The following is an 18,279-nucleotide window of genomic DNA, read 5'->3' as shown; positions in this document are numbered from 1 at the left end:
CATTTGCTAACCAAATTTAATACAGCATTCTCAAAATATATTTGGAGAGGTAAAAAACCCAGACTAGCCAGAAGCACAATGTGCCTTCCTAAATCGAAGGGAGGATTGGCACTCCCAGACCTCCTTTCATACCAAATAGCATGTATTTTAGCCCCACTTAACGCTTGGTTTGTAAATGACGATATAAAACCATGGGTCCTTTTGGAGAAGGGAATCTCCTCCCCGATTGAACTCACTGACATCCTGTGGCTTCCCCCATCGGAATCTCCAAAAGCTATCGAACACTCCCCCATACTACTGTCCACCAGACGCTCCTGGCTAACACTGGTATCGACAACACCGGAAATCACTCTCCCTTCCCCCGACCTGTCCTTAACTGGAATAGCAAATGAATGATGGGGAGAGGACGGGTAGGGAATTAGTCTGCACACTCTTAATGGGTCGTTGTTCGTTTTATTTGTGGACCCGTATTGCCCGCTATTACGGTTCACTTGCGGGGGTGCCACTCAAGGTAACTAGGAGTATACAGAAAACTGTGACGACACAAAGAGTAGTGCCAGGAAAAGACGTTACGCTGTTAGAGTGCACACTGTTTGTTTATATTTTTCACTGTATTGTGGTCTGAGTTTGTAATAAAATTTAACTTTTAATAAATTTGCTTTAAAAAGATTTCCTCTTTATTTTTATTCCTTTATATTCGTGGGGAAAAGAAGAGGATTGGGTTTTCTATGTGAAATATAGAATTAAAATTGTTTACATTTAGACATGGTGCTCATACAAGGAAACGAAATGAGAGGGTGTGTAAGAATAGAATGTTTAAAACAAAAGAATGTTAGAGTCCGTAGTCTGCTGCACTTGATTTGATTTTTTCAATGTTATAATTTTGTTGCAGGTATTCTCTGGGTCTTATTGTGTCTATGCACCGTTGCCTGTGATTGGCTTTGCCCAGCTACCTGTGTAAATGTATCTGGTACACGAGTGTAAGCTGATTTTTAATGCTGCCAATATTGTTGGCTTTTTTAGTTCAGCACATTTCTTTATTACAGAGGTAGGTGTGTGTGCTGGTTATTTTTATAATTGGGGTTGTGTCACCTCCTTAGATCCCTAGAGGTTCTGTTAGCCCCAGTTGGTCATTGTATATCGGGGTTTTGTAGTATACAGAGTTTTGGAAAAAGAATTATTTTAATGGAATTCTGTGTGTGGTTTTTACTTATATTTATAGCCTTTTAGGCTTAACTTGCACAGTCAGTTTTAGTGGGTCTATCTTTGTTTTCCCTCCGTGTGTATTCTGACGCCGCACTGGGGGTCCCCGCCTGGATCGGCAGTTGGAGCCCTGCTGCGGTTTATAATCACAGGTTTTATTGGGTTTATGTTACAATGATTCTCCCACTAAAATTCCACATGCATGTATCTGTTGTTATTTATTGGCACATATTATATTTGAATACTTATTTAGCACTTATTTGCAGGTCTTTGCTGGTATACCATGTATCGTTCTTATAAATTGTATCAATTGCTACCACGTTGTATCATTTAACTATAACAGTTATCTCCTGTCTGAATTGGTAGTTTAGGATTTTAATTTACAGTCTCCTGTTCTAGGAGAGTGTTGGTATTGATACTCTGTGCTTAAATCTTAGTATACCCAGCTCTATGGTGTCATTTTATCTGCGCATTTATTTGCCAGGTTTATACCCTGTGCAGGATGAATTGCAGTCCCTTGATTGGGTAAGGGTTAACATTGATTGTCTGTGTGTCCACACAGATTTATTCTATGTGCGCTTGCTGTTTTTATAAGTAAGTTTCCAAAACACTTTATTCCTGCTCTGTATTGGTTGCAGGTTTTTATTTATTTAATGCATATACACTTTAATTTACTATCATGTATGTACATGAGTTTCTGTCACTATGGATAAGTAATACTCTGTGTATGCACATATCGCTGGCTATTTCCACTATAGGTGGATATATTGCCACTGCTTGTCCCCACAAGCACACCTTGTTCCTCTAAGTACAAATAGTATACATTGGCCCTTATTCTGCTTGGTGCGGCCGGAGCCGCATATGCGGCTCCGACCGTGCAGGCGAATCCCCGCCTTCCATACGGATCGCCACGGCCGTCCGTACGCGGACATGTGGCGGTCCGCATGAAAATGGCGGGGGATACGCCTCCACCATCTTGGAGCAGCCCCCTGCATTCGATGGTCGCCGACCATCGAAGGCAGGGCCGCACGCTCCACCAGCTCCCGCACCCATAGACCTCACGGACACTTTTCCGTGTGAAAGCATGTATGGGGGCGGGCAGCTGACATCCGGCGATGTCAGATGCCCGCCCCCAACACATGCGTCACAGCCTCATTACCATGCGTACGCCCCGCGTTTGCATGGGAACGCCCATGAAACGCGGGGCGTATGCATAGGGAAATGAGGCTAAGTAGCCCCTCACGCCCCTATCCACCCCCTTTGCGGCGTTAAAAAAAAGTGTGCGGCGATTTCGCCTGCACATGCGCAGAGTGCCCTCTGCACATGCGCAGAGCGAAAACATCGGCGGAACGGCCGCATGCGGCCGTTACCGCTTACATCAGAATAAGGGCCATTGTTATAACATTGTCATTGATATCATTTAATGCAGCTATCCTCTTCTTTTCCCCACGAATATAAAGGAATAAAAATAAAGAGGAAAACTTTTTAAAGCAAATTTATTAAAAGTTAAATTTTATTACAAACTCAGACCACAATACAGTGAAAAATATAAACAAACAGTGTGCACTCTAACAGCGTAACGTCTTTTCCTGGCACTACTCTTTGTGTCGTCACAGTTTTCTTAACTGGAATAGCCCACATGATCCCAAATTTATCACTGGACCACTGGATTTCCCAGGGCATTCCAACACTGGGAACTATCATCAGAGAGGGTTCCCTGATTCAATTTGGCGATATCCAAGCCTCCTTCTCAGTCTCCACTAAGCACTTTTACAAGTTCCTCCAACTGCGACATTGGTTACAGAGCACAACCCCCCCCACACACAAAATAGTACCAATACCTAAATACATTCTTCACAGACTTACAAGAACTAATACCAAAGGCTCCATAACCTGGTGGTACAATTTGCTTACGGACCCGCAACACCCTATTAAAGCTCGCTCCCAATGTAAATGGGAACTCGATCTAACGAGCCCTCTGTCTGATGACGATTGGAAAACCATCTTCCATAACTGCTTCAATCTCTCTAAATGCCAGTCTCACGTAGAACAATTCTACAAATTGGTACACAGACAATATCTAACCCCGGCCCTTCTCCACTCGATTTGGCCGACCACCTCCAACGCATGTTGGAGACAATGTGGAGGAGTGGGAACACTACTCCATATATTCTGGTCTTGCCCCAAGTTGAAGGGAATGTGGGCTAGGATATTTACATTACTCTCAGAAATCTCAGGTGTCCCCATATCTCCACATCCGAAAATAGCTATATTCCACCTATTCCCAGACTATGTCCCTAAAGATACCCAATATGTGCTCGGCCATATTCTAATATCGACCAAACTATTTCTGGCTAGTCACTGGCGAACCCCCTTGGTCCCTACGATCCTAACGATCGAAGAAGCAGTTCATAACCACTTCCGATTTGAAACGGAGGGGTCAGCTTGTGTTACGCCCTCTACGCCCTCAACAGCGAAGTGGACGGCCTGGTCTGCTTATAAAATAGCAAGGCCCTAAATATACAAATTAGAAGACCTACCTACACATACACTGTTCACACATCCTCCTTAGAGTCAAGTACTGTTAAAAGTGGTATTTCATTAATGGCTTATGTATCGATATAACCATATGTCTGTACTGTATATAAATTGTCTGTTATCACGGATGTAAAGTGTTGTCCCCCCCCCCCCCTTTTTTCTTTCCATTCTGTACCCCCCCCCCCCAGTTGTCTATTTGACACGCTTTTGAAAAACCAATAAATATTCAATCCTTAAAAAAAAAAAACAGGCCCAAATTCTGTTATTTTAGCAATTTTTAGCATTTTTCCCAAAAAACATCCAGATCCAAAACCCGCAAGGGTGGTTTTGCCAAAACCAATCCAGATCCAAAACACGAAGGGAGATCCAGATCCAAAACCAAATCCCGAAAAAGTGCCCGCCGCTCATCTCTAGTGGGGATACATATGGTTGACCTGCGGTTGGAATGCCAATGTTCAGAATGCTGAAACCGGCATCACACTAGGGCCTAACCCCATACCACACTGCTTAATGCTAACTCCCCCTTCTAAGTCCCTAACCCAAACCTTCCTTCCCAGCAGCCTGTACCTAATGTTCCTCACCCTAGTGCCTAAACTGAAACTGACCTAAACCCGTCCCACATACTAAAGGTTCATACACACATGGTGATTATGCCCAGTGTGTATGGACAGCGATGACCACTGTCATCTCTGGGGGGAAAAGCTGCTCAGTACATACACACTGAGCGGCTTTCCCCCTGTCCGGCTCGGTCAGCAAGGGGCGGGCAGCTTTCCATAGCGCAGGGCTATGCACAGCCATCCACAAAGCCGCTCATCTGCTGGTAATACCAGCAGATGAGCGGCTTTCCCGGCGATGTTGAGGGAGCACGCATCACTCCTCAACATCGACCCGTACACACTGGATGGCTTGGAGCTGAAAGCCGATCAAACTTGCTGTTTTGAGCAGCTTTCAGCTCAAAGTCGCCCAGTGTGTATGGGCCTTTACATTCGGCATCCTGGCAATCAGGATTCTGGCACCAGCATACTAATTGATGTCGGGAGTCCTGCATTGGTCTCGTGGTTCTAGGAGTATTTATGAAGAAGGCCAGACCTGCCTACAATTTCTCTGTGACCCTATGTCCTTCTATCAACACGTATATAAGTTATAATTCATTGTAAAGATTTACACATACTTGTACATTTAAGAACATACCTAGTGGTATTTATTTGTTGAGGGGTAGGACAGTTCTGTACTGTGTATACACACTAACAGACATATTCAATTACATGCAGAATTTTGGCTAGAACAAATGTTAAGCCTCATAACAAATGATGAACTACTGCGGGTATACATGCTTCTGATAGCTGCTGAATTTTTTTTTTTTTTTTATGACTAATCATCGTCAAACTTTGCACACTACCTTATCATCGTAACCCTTTGAGTGCCAACATCTCTATGAGAGATGTGCAAATAATCTGCTAAAAATGCCAGCGTCACTCACATTTGTTATATAGATTCAAATAAATAATGTGTTAACAAATATTATATTTCCTCTTCTCTGCTGTACATGAGAATTGCACTTTTTTATATACTGGTTCCACTGCCCCATTAAGGACTTCTTTAGGATTGCATGGAATTCCCTTTTTCATGCAATATGACTTTCCCTAGGCCAGGGGTGGCCAAACTGGACCTTGAGATTTTTCAAAGGTCCACATTTTCCAAATCACCTAGCTGGTGCACAGCTGTAGTCATTACTAAAGGCCCATACACACTGGGAGATTTTGAGATGAAAGCAGCTCAGTTTTGTCGTTTGAGCTGCTTTCAGACCCAAAGCTACCCCAGTGTGCATGGGCAGGCGATGAGCGCTGATGCACGCTCCTGTATCATCGCCGGCTGGCGCCATTTGTCTGAACCTGCATCATGCTATGGAAAGCCATTCACAGCGGCAAAAATCGCTGGGTAGGGGGGAAATCGCTCAGTGTGTATGCACTGAGCTATTTTCAACCCAACGATTTCAGCGATCATCGCTGTCCATTTACGCTGAGCCAAAATGGCCGGTGTGTATGCACCGTAACTGCCACATATCAAACATGCTGCATTCATTCCTACTATAGATCCACAGGTTGCCTGACATACAGGAACTGTTGGTAGATCTTGAGGACCGGTTTGGCCACCCCTGTTCTAGGCTCTAAACCTTCCAGGGTTCCCTGAATACCGCTTAAGGAAAGCTTAGCAACCTCCTGATCCTAAGCCTATACTGCTGTATGACTAAGCACTTATTCATGTTGCATTCTAGATGGCCCAATATGTACATGTAAATCCCAAAAAATCAAGCTGGTTTTACCTTTTAAAATTTGCTGCAAAAAAGGCACGCCCCGAGAATCTGACCCTATTAAACTGTCCTTTTTGTTTAATATTTAGCCTTGTTTTATTACTGTGCTCCAAATGGTGAAGCTATGTGTACTGGTGCCATATATTTATTATTAACAGTTTCTTATATAGCGCACACATATTCCGTAGCGCTGTACAGAGAATATTTGAACCCTCCAGTCACTGCCCCAGTGGAGCTTACAATCTATATTCCCTACCACATGTACACGCACACACAGACATTCTAGTGTTAATTTGTTGGCAGCCAATTAGCCTACCAGTATATTTTTGGAAGGTGGGAGGAAACCGGAGTACCCGGTGGAAACCCACGCAAGTACGGGGAGAATATACAAACTCTGCACAGTTAGGGCCATGGTGGGAATCGAACCCATGACCTCATGCTGTGAGGCAGGAATGATAACCATTACACCGTCTGAGCTGCCTCAGTAAATACATATATGGTCTGTTTTTATACGTGTATGCACATGGGCTTTTAACATATAGTAGAACACTTCCTTTTTTATTATTATTATTATTATTATTATTATTAGCATCTCCAAGTCAACTGCATAACCGCACAATTCTCTTTTTGTTGAGACAGTGGGTCGAACCGTGGACACTACGGGGGACATTTACCAAAATGGATTCGTAGAAAAAAGGTGTATTCGTAGGGAGAAATACACCTTTTTTTTACGAATTTGTATTTTCGGGATTTACAATCCCAAAAATACAACAATTCGTAGTCCTAAAGATGGAACATTCGTATTTGTAGTTACAAATACGAATGCCCTACACCATCGATAGGATACGACAGAAATCACCATTCAAAAGAATGGTGGTTTCTGATTTACTAAGCAGCCGTACTGACAATACGGCTGCTTAGTGGTGTGAAACACCCACGCAAATACGACAGGAAAATAGAACACCATTTTCCTGTTCTATTTGCGTTTTAGCCTGCACGGATCAGTCAGATCCGTGCAGGCTGCAGTGTAAAAAAATAGAAAAAATAAATAATTTTAAAAAAAAAACGGCGTGGGGTCCCCCCCACAGCCATAACCAGCACCAGGCTGAAGGAGCCGGGGCCGGTAATTAAAAACCAGGGAACCCGACAAATAGGGGTTCCCCGATTTTTAACAACCAGCCCCAGGCTCCAGGTCCGGGGCTGGTTCCCAAAATACGGGGGACAAAATGAGTAGGGGTCCCCCGTATTTTAAGAACCAGCCCCAGGCACAACCAGCCGGCAGGGTAATGTCACAGCCGGGGGACACTTATAATATAAGGTCCCGCGGCCAAAACATTCTCCCTACCGACCAGTCAGCCTGGCCAGGGGCCCTGGGGGAGTGGGGACCCCCCCAATGAAGGGGTCCCCCCCCTCCAGGACTTACCTGACCAGGCTGAAGCCTGGTGCTGTCCTCGATGCCCCTGGGCGGTGGGCATCGAGCTGATAAATGTTGTAAAAAATAGATAAACCATTGTTTTTTACTGTGGCACTACAAGTGCCAGCAAGCCTCCCCAGCAAGCTGGGACTTGGAGAACCACAAGTCCCAGCCTGCTGGGCATTAAAGGGCCCGCTGGCACTTGTAGTTCTACAGTTAAAAAAATAGTGCACAAAACACACTGACACACTTTTAAAATAAAACTTTATTACACACAAAGCCCACACATACTAATACTTACCTATCTTCTCTCCGTAGGTAGCCCTGATGTCCTGTGTCGGCGTCTTCTGGTCCTGTGTCGTCTTCTTCCTCCATGTCGACGTCGCTGTCGGCGATGGTGTCCCCGTCCGGATCCGAAGAAATCCATTTGGGAAGCTGTGGAAGGAAACCATACTCACCTGTCCCAGCGCGACGTAGTCCAGGTAAGGGTCTTTGCAAAAAAATAAACCGAAAACCCCGAAACCAAACCGGACACGACGGAGACGCACGGTGTGTTTGTTTACATCGTGCGGCTCCGCCTCCCGAATGCCGCTATTGGCCGCCTTGCGGCCTAGCGGCCAATAGCGGCATTCGGGAGGCGGAGCCGCACGATGTAAACAAACACACCGTGCGTCTCCGTCGTGTCCGGTTTGGTTTCGGGGTTTTCGGTTTATTTTTTTGCAAAGACCCTTACCTGGACTACGTCGCGCTGGGACAGGTGAGTATGGTTTCCTTCCACAGCTTCCCAAATGGATTTCTTCGGATCCGGACGGGGACACCATCGCCGACAGCGACGTCGACATGGAGGAAGAAGACGACACAGGACCAGAAGACGCCGACACAGGACATCAGGGCTACCTACGGAGAGAAGATAGGTAAGTATTAGTATGTGTGGGCTTTGTGTGTAATAAAGTTTTATTTTAAAAGTGTGTCAGTGTGTTTTGTGCACTATTTTTTTAACTGTAGAACTACAAGTGCCAGCGGGCCCTTTAATGCCCAGCAGGCTGGGACTTGTGGTTCTCCAAGTCCCAGCTTGCTGGGGAGGCTTGCTGGCACTTGTAGTGCCACAGTAAAAAACAATGGTTTATCTATTTTTTACAACATTTATCAGCTCGATGCCCACCGCCCAGGGGCATCGAGGACAGCACCAGGCTTCAGCCTGGTCAGGTAAGTCCTGGAGGGGGGGGACCCCTTCATTGGGGGGGTCCCCACTCCCCCAGGGCCCCTGGCCAGGCTGACTGGTCGGTAGGGAGAATGTTTTGGCCGCGGGACCTTATATTATAAGTGTCCCCCGGCTGTGACATTACCCTGCCGGCTGGTTGTGCCTGGGGCTGGTTCTTAAAATACGGGGGACCCCTACTCATTTTGTCCCCCGTATTTTGGGAACCAGCCCCGGACCTGGAGCCTGGGGCTGGTTGTTAAAAATCGGGGAACCCCTATTTGTCGGGTTCCCTGGTTTTTAATTACCGGCCCCGGCTCCTTCAGCCTGGTGCTGGTTATGGCTGTGGGGGGGACCCCACGCCGTTTTTTTTTTTTATTTATTTATTTTTCTATTTTTTTTTACACCTTGCAGCCTGCACGGATCTGACTTGATCCGTGCAGACTGCTAGAAATAATTCGTATTAGCGGCCGTATATACGGCCGCTAATACGAATCATTACACCATCGGAGGGTTACAAAGCAGTCGTATCTGACTGCTTTGTAAATCCCCCTCCGGAACACGACTTTGCATACGACTTAAACAGTCGTATGCAGTCGTAGGGAAACAACCAATACGAAAAACTAGGTTTTTCATATTGGTAAATTTCCCCCTACATCACCATTGTAAAGAGCCATGGATTCTGGCTGCTGTTTGATGATGATATTGTAGAGGTTGGTTATGTTCGTCTTGTCAGCTTCTGTACCTTTTCTGTGATATAATCTCCCCCAGTCAAACATTGTTTTATGTATTGTAGCTTAAAACCTGTATCTCTTAAAGAGTGCATCCTGTTCTTGCTAAATATACATTGAATATACTGCCATATCCACTGTACATGGTGGTATGCCTGGTCCAGAATAAGGATGGCCTCTAAGGAGTTTACTGCAGCGCATCACATACATTGTACTCGTGTTCAGTGACCGTATTGTAACCTCCTTAGAAGCTCCTTCTCCTGAATTCATTTATCATCCAGTATTATATTTGGTCTGTTTTATTTCACCTTTAAAGGTACATTTAATAAAGCTACTAAAACGGAAGAAAGGTGATTTTTCCCATAGCAGCTTATTTGATTCTATCTAGCATTTATAGGATGCACTAGAGAAATGCGTATTGAGAATAAGTATATTGTTGGTAATACTTTTCCCTCATGAAACCAGATGGTAACTAGTGATGAGTGACATTTCTTTATTGGCTGAGGAGTAGATGCAGGAATTCTGGTGTCCCTGTATATACCATCACATTATCTCAATGATGTAAAAGGGTAACCTAGAACGTCATCCATTTTAGTGTCCTATTGCACATAGGGCCTGATTCGTGCCTGCTCGCTAGGCCGTGCGGTTACTCGCAACTTAGCGAACAGGTCAGCACCGCTTATCCCGAGCCGACCGAATCCGGTCGCTACCATGCGAGGGGATGTGTTCCCTTACACATCCCCTCGCATGTGGCTGAATGGGAGAGAAATAATTCGAAGGTGGAACACCACTGAATGATTTCTCTCCCCTTTGGGAATAAAAGTCCAGTCTAAACTGACTTTTATTCCGGATGCAGATCAGCCACTGGCCCCACACAGGCATCAACCAGCCTATGTTCCCAGGGGAATGCCCACAAAACTGTACACGTTCCCCTGCAGTCCCCTCAGACCTTAAGCTGGGTACACATATATACATTCCCTATTTCTTGCGACCGTTCGACCGACCGTACACCCATCGGATCGTCCACAAACAACAGCCGATCACGCGCGTACACACCTGTACAATTTTACTTGCGAAGTCTGATGTATTCCCGTCCAAACAGTTGCAAGAAAAAGATTGTACCATCGTACACACTGTCTCGATTTGGGCTATTGACACGTCATATGTGAACAAAATTATCATAATAGGCTGGGTTAGGGCATACTTATAGCAAACCACTATATATGCGAAATAGCCGGCACGGTGACTAAAATTTAGACGCAAACCCGTCTATATAGAACTTTAGTCAGCTGGCAGGGTGACTGAACTTCTATATAGATGGGTTATGCGTCTACATTTTAGTCACCTTTTTACCCATTAAAAAAAAAAAACGACGTGGGGTCCCCCCCCCCCACGACTGTAACCAACACCAGGCTGAAGAGCCGGGGCTGGTATTAAAAAATCAGGAAACCAACCAGATAGGGCTTTGCTTATTTTTTAAAACTAGCCCCAGGCTCCAGGTCCGGGGCTGGTTCCCAAAATACGGGGGACAAAATGACTATGGGTCCCCCGTATTTTAAGAACCAGCCCCAGGCCAAACCAGCCAGCAAGTCCCCCAGGCCAAAGCATTCAGCCCTCTGATCGGTCAGCCTGGCCAGGGGCCCTGGGGGAGTGGGGACCCCCCCAATTAAGGGGTCTTCCCCTCCAGGACTTACCTGACCAGGCTGAAGCCTGGTGCTGTCCCCGGTGACCCTGTGCGGTGGTCATCGGGCTGATTAAAGTGTAAAAAAAAATAGAATAAAAACTATTGTCTTCTACTGTGGAACTATGAGTCCCAGCAAGCCTCCCCCGCATGCTGGGACTTGGAGAACCACAAGTCCCAGCATGCAGGGCATTAAAGGGCCCGCTGTCACTTATAGTTCCACAGGAAAAAAAATAATAAAATTAACACACTGACACACGATAAAAATAAAACTTTATTACATCCAAAGCCCATACATACTGATACTTCTTACCTATCTTGAGCCCGTCGGTAGGTCCCTGGGTCCGTTCTGGTGCCTTGGTTCCGGGGCTGGTCCGGGGCTCCAGGGCTGAAGAGTCCGGGGTCCTGGATCCGAAGAAAACCATGGGGGACCTGTGGAAGGAAATACTACTCACCAGGTCCTCTGGCGAAGATCCCGACATCTTCTCCATCTTCTCCGTCTCCACCGCATCAGCCGCCGGTACAGGATGGACTTTGAGAGGCACAGAGATGTTTTATCTTCCGCGCCTCTCATCCGAATGATTCTATTGGCCGCCTAGCGGCCAATCAGGATCCGACTTTCTCGTTTTTTTAATTTTTTTATTTTTAGTCACCCTGCTGAGAGATCATGCAGCTATGGAACGCCCACATGGGCGTTCCAGCTTTGGCAGTATAGTCGCAAGGACGGCAGCATATCAATCGAACGTGTGTACACATTGCACTTTTGTTCCGATATGGGGCCGTCCTGTCGGATGAAAATTAAACAGCAAAGAACCTTCGACTGACCGAGTATGGACGGACAAGACCGTTTTTTGCCTTTTATCGCTCGTACGGGACAGCGTACACACCTATACAATTGAACGGCCGCCCGACCCAGAACGGAAGAATGGCCCGACAATTGTATATATGTAAACCCAGCTTTACTGTCTAGAGCAAATGGCTCTGCATATTTGGCATATTCGCAGAAGTGCAAACCCCCCACCATTGGAGAAGTGTCTGAATCGCCCCATAGTTTGCACCATGGGAGTTCTTAGAAGTGACAATTTATAAAGGAGTTGGTTTTAAAAAGGGAGCTAATGTTACATGTTTCGGTTAAACAATTTTAAAAGAGAATATTATTGGGTTGGGTTGGGTTGGCGCATTGATCCATGAAATGGATTTAAATGTATTCTGTGTCCCATCTACTAAGTAAATAAAAGTATTCCTATCCTGGAGATCTAATTTCAGCCCAAATGCCTTTTCCTGGGTACAGTAGGGATTCAAAGAAATTTTGGCAGAGGTTTATGCTCCTGAATAAGAAGGGCCTGAGGGGCAGATTCATTAAGCTCGGTGAAGTGATAAAGTGTCTGGTTTTAATCACCGGCCAATCAGCTCCTACCTGTCATTTTTCAAACCACGCCTGTAACTTCACAGTTAGGAGCTAATTGGCTGTGATAAAAACAAACCAGACACTTTGGGGGAAATTTACCAATATGAAAATCTAGTTTTTCGTATTGGTATTTCCCCTCCGACTGCATACGACTGTTTGAGTCGTATGCAAAGTCGTGTTCCGGAGGGGAAATTACAAAGCAGTCAGATACGACTGCTTTGTAACCCTCCGATGGTGTAACAATTCGTATTAGCTGGCCATATATATGGCCGCTAATACAAATTATTTCTAGCAGTCTGCACGGATCAGTCAAACCGACAGCCCGAATCCAGACCGGACTGAGGGAGCCGCACGGTGTTTGTTTACATCGTGCGGCTTCGCCTCCCGAATGCCGCTATTGGCCGCCTTGCGGCCTAGCGGCCAATCAGGAGCCGCTAGGCCGCAAGGCGGCATTCGGGAGGCGGAGCCGCACGATGTTAACAAACACCGTGCGGCTCCCTCAGTCCGGTCTGGATTCGGGCTGTCGGTTTGTTTTTTTGCCAAGACACTTACCTGGACTACGTCGCGCTGGGACAGGTGAGTATGGTTTCCTTCCACAGCTTCCTCCATGGATTTCGTCGGACTCCGGACCGCCGACAGCGAGGACGACATGGATCCAGAAGACGTCGACATGGACCAGAAGACGACACAGGAGGACCATAAGACGACAAAGGACCAGGGATACCTACGGAAAGAAGATAGGTAAGTATTAGTATGTGTGGGCTTTGTATGTATTAAAGTTTTATTTTAAAAGTGTGTCAGTGTGTTTTGTGTACTATTTTTTTAACTGTGGAACTACAAGTGCCAGCGGGCCCTTTAATGCCCAGCAGGCTGGGACTTGTGGTTCTCCAAGTCCCAGCTTGCTGGCACTTGTAGTGCCACAGTAAAAAACAATAGATTATTCTTTTTTTTACACCATAATCAGCCCGATGCCCACCGCCCAGGGGCATCGGGGACAGTACCAGGCTTCAGCCTGGTCAGCTAAGTCCTGGAGGGGGACCCCTTCATTGGGGGGGTCCCCACTCCCCCAGGGCCCCTGGCCAGGCTGACCGGTCAGGGGGTTAATGTTTTGGCCGGGGGGACTTGTATAAAAAGTCTCCCCCCGGCTGTGACATTACCCTGCTTGCTGGTTGTGCCTGGGACTGGTTCTTGAAATACGGGGGACACCCGTATTTTGGGAACCAGCCCCGGACCTGGAGCATGGGGCTGGTTGTTAAAAATCGGGGAACCCCTATTTGTCGGGTTCCCTGATTTTTAATTACCGGCTCCAGGCTCCGTCAGCCTGGTGCTGGTTTCGGCTGTGGGGGGGACCCCACGCCGGTTTTTTTTTATTTATTTATTTATTTTTCAATTTTTTAACACTAAAGCCTGCACGGATCTGACTGATCCGTGCAGGCTTAAAGCAAATACGACAGGAAAATGGTGTTCTATTTTTCTGTCGTATTTGCGTGGGTGTTTCACACCACTTAGCAGCCGTATTATCAGTACGGCTGCTTAGTAAATCAGGAATCACCATTCTTTTGAATGGTGATTTCTGTCGTATCCTATCGATGGTGTAGGACATTCGTATTTGTAAATACAAATACGAATGTTCCATCTTTAGGACTACAAATTGTTGTATTTTTGGGATTGTAAATCCCGAAAATACAAATTCGTAAAAAAAAGGTGTATTTCTCCCTACGAATACACCTTTTTTCTACGAATCCATTTTGGTAAATGTCCCCCTTTATCACTTCACCGAGCTTAATAAATTTGGTGTTATACAGTTCCATTATCTATGTTTTGTATGGTCAGGTATTAGACTGGATCAGAATTGGACATAGAGTGGGAAATTTACTAAGATGTGTATTCTACTGCACTTGTGATGTTGCTATGGGCAGCCAATCAGAATCTACTTATTTATTTAGCACCCTCTAGAAGATAGTAGACATGATCTGATTGGTTGCCCATAGCAACATCACATGCAAAGCAGAATACACATCTTAGTAAATTTCCCCCAGAATGTCCATCATTGTGTGAAACATTGTCAAGCAAAACTTTTCAGTGTCTAAAAATTGACATATTTAAGAACTTTTTCTTTCTTCCCTCCTTCCACAGAAGATAGATGCCCAAGCCATTGAAGAGTTCTACGGTTTAACGTCAGACATTTCCAAAAACTCAGAGTCAGGATATATCCTGTTCTACCAATCCAGAGACTAAGGGGGAAATTTACCAATATGAAAAACCTAGTTTTTCGTATTGGTTGTTTCCCTACGACTGCATACGACTGTTTAAGTCGTATGCAAAGTCGTGTTCCGGAGGGGGATTTACAAAGCAGTCAGATACGACTGCTTTGTAACCCTCCGATGGTGTAATGATTCGTATTAGCGGCCGTATATACGGCCGCTAATACGAATTATTTCTAGCAGTCTGCACGGATCAAGTCAGATCCGTGCAGGCTGCAAGGTGTATAAAAAATAGAAAAATAAATAAATAAAAAAAAAAAACGGCGTGGGGTCCCCCCCACAGCCATAACCAGCACCAGGCTGAAGGAGCCGGGGCCGGTAATTAAAAATCAGGGAGCCCGACAAATAGGGGTTCCCCGATTTTTAACAACCAGCCCCAGGCTCCAGGTCCGGGGCTGGTTCCCAAAATACGGGGGACAAAATGAGTAGGGGTCCCCCGTATTTTAAGAACCAGCCCCAGGCACAACCAGCCGGCAGGGTAATGTCACAGCCGGGGGACACTTATAATATAAGGTCCCGCGGCCAAAACATTCTCCCTACCGACCAGTCAGCCTGGCCAGGGGCCCTGGGGGAGTGGGGACCCCCCCAATAAAGGGGTCCCCCCCCTCCAGGACTTACCTGACCAGGCTGAAGCCTGGTGCTGTCCTCGATGCCCCTGGGCGGTGGGCATCGAGCTGATAAATGTTGTAAAAAATAGATAAACCATTGTTTTTTACTGTGGCACTACAAGTGCCAGCAAGCCTCCCCAGCAAGCTGGGACTTGGAGAACCACAAGTCCCAGCCTGCTGGGCATTAAAGGGCCCGCTGGCACTTGTAGTTCTACAGTTAAAAAAATAGTGCACAAAACACACTGACACACTTTTAAAATAAAACTTTATTACACACAAAGCCCACACACACTAATACTTACCTATCTTCTCTCCGTAGGTAGCCCTGATGTCCTGTGTCGGCGTCTTCTGGTCCTGTGTCGTCTTCTTCCTCCATGTCGACGTCGCTGTCGGCGATGGTGTCCCCGTCCGGATCCGAAGAAATCCATTTGGGAAGCTGTGGAAGGAAACCATACTCACCTGTCCCAGCGCGACGTAGTCCAGGTAAGGGTCTTTGCAAAAAAATAAACCGAAAACCCCGAAACCAAACCGGACTGACGGAGACGCACGTGTGTTTGTTTACATCGTGCGGCTCCGCCTCCCGAATGCCGCTATTGGCCGCTAGGCCGCAAGGCGGCCAATAGCGGCATTCGGGAGGCGGAGCCGCACGATGTAAACACACCGTGCGTCTCCGTCGTGTCCGGTTTGGTTTCGGGGTTTTCGGTTTATTTTTTTGCAAAGACCCTTACCTGGACTACGTCGCGCTGGGACAGGTGAGTATGGTTTCCTTCCACAGCTTCCCAAATGGATTTCTTCGGATCCGGACGGGGACACCATCGCCGACAGCGACGTCGACATGGAGGAAGAAGACGACACAGGACCAGAAGACGCCGACACAGGACATCAGGGCTACCTACGGAGAGAAGATAGGTAAGTATTAGTGTGTGTGGGCTTTGTGTGTAATAAAGTTTTATTTTAAAAGTGTGTCAGTGTGTTTTGTGCACTATTTTTTTAACTGTAGAACTACAAGTGCCAGCGGGCCCTTTAATGCCCAGCAGGCTGGGACTTGTGGTTCTCCAAGTCCCAGCTTGCTGGGGAGGCTTGCTGGCACTTGTAGTGCCACAGTAAAAAACAATGGTTTATCTATTTTTTACAACATTTATCAGCTCGATGCCCACCGCCCAGGGGCATCGAGGACAGCACCAGGCTTCAGCCTGGTCAGGTAAGTCCTGGAGGGGGGGGACCCCTTTATTGGGGGGGTCCCCACTCCCCCAGGGCCCCTGGCCAGGCTGACTGGTCGGTAGGGAGAATGTTTTGGCCGCGGGACCTTATATTATAAGTGTCCCCCGGCTGTGACATTACCCTGCCGGCTGGTTGTGCCTGGGGCTGGTTCTTAAAATACGGGGGACCCCTACTCATTTTGTCCCCCGTATTTTGGGAACCAGCCCCGGACCTGGAGCCTGGGGCTGGTTGTTAAAAATCGGGGAACCCCTATTTGTCGGGCTCCCTGATTTTTAATTACCGGCCCCGGCTCCTTCAGCCTGGTGCTGGTTATGGCTGTGGGGGGGACCCCACGCCGTTTTTTTTTTTTATTTATTTATTTTTCTATTTTTTTTACACTAAAGCCTGCACGGATCTGACTGATCCGTGCAGGCTAAAACGCAAATAGAACAGGAAAATGGTGTTCTATTTTCCTGTCGTATTTGCGTGGGTGTTTCACACCACTAAGCAGCCGTATTGTCAGTACGGCTGCTTAGTAAATCAGAAACCACCATTCTTTTGAATGGTGATTTCTGTCGTATTCTATCGATGGTGTAGACATTCGTATTTGTAACTACAAATACGAATGTTCCATCTTTAGGACTACGAATTGTTGTATTTTTGGGATTGTAAATCCCGAAAATACAAATTCGTAAAAAAAAGGTGTATTTCTCCCTACGAATACACCTTTTTTCTACGAATCCATTTTGGTAAATGTCCCCCTTTATCACTTCACCGAGCTTAATAAATTTGGTGTTATACAGTTCCATTATCTATGTTTTGTATGGTCAGGTATTAGACTGGATCAGAATTGGACATAGAGTGGGAAATTTACTAAGATGTGTATTCTACTGCACTTGTGATGTTGCTATGGGCAGCCAATCAGAATCTACTTATTTATTTAGCACCCTCTAGAAGATAGTAGACATGATCTGATTGGTTGCCCATAGCAACATCACATGCAAAGCAGAATACACATCTTAGTATATTTCCCCCAGAATGTCCATCATTGTGTGAAACATTGTCAAGCAAAACTTTTCAGTGTCTAAAAATTGACATATTTAAGAACTTTTTCTTTCTTCCCTCCTTCCACAGAAGATAGATGCCCAAGCCATTGAAGAGTTCTACGGTTTAACGTCAGACATTTCCAAAAACTCAGAGTCAGGATATATCCTGTTCTACCAATCCAGAGACTAATTCCCATCCTGGGGAAATAATAAATGCCTAGTACTGAAGAAGGTTAAACTGTTGGACAGTGAATGAGGAATCAGTGGTCCTAACACGGACATAAAGGATTCACACAGCTGCCACTGTGGATATCAGTTTTCAGTTCATGGAAAAACTGTTTTCCCTTATAATTTCTCTGGTCTCCACAAGTATCCAAAGCCGATCTTCTCCAGAAAGCCATTTCAGTGTGTCTTCTCCTTACCAGGCCTAGGAAGGCCAAACCCTTCCTTATGCCTTGTAGGCTGAGAAGAGTGGCTTGGCATTGTGTTTTGTTGGAGAGTCCGTAGGAAGGATGACATCTGCTGCCGAGTGTATATGACTCACTCAGACCCAAGCAAAGAAGATAGCACTTTGTAAGACAGAGGACAGCTGTGGTTTGGTGCTCAGTTCATACTCAATCAAAGATTTTAAAGTTAAAAAAAATGTGATTCATAACAATCAAGTTATTGTTTCATAT

The sequence above is a fragment of the Crinia signifera genome, chromosome 9 (assembly GCF_055691185.1).
Source record: "Crinia signifera chromosome 9, ASM5569118v1, whole genome shotgun sequence".
In the NCBI taxonomy this organism is placed as follows: Eukaryota; Metazoa; Chordata; class Amphibia; order Anura; family Myobatrachidae; genus Crinia; species Crinia signifera.
The sequence above is the reverse complement of the archived record's forward strand: the minus strand, read 5'-3'. Positions refer to the sequence as shown.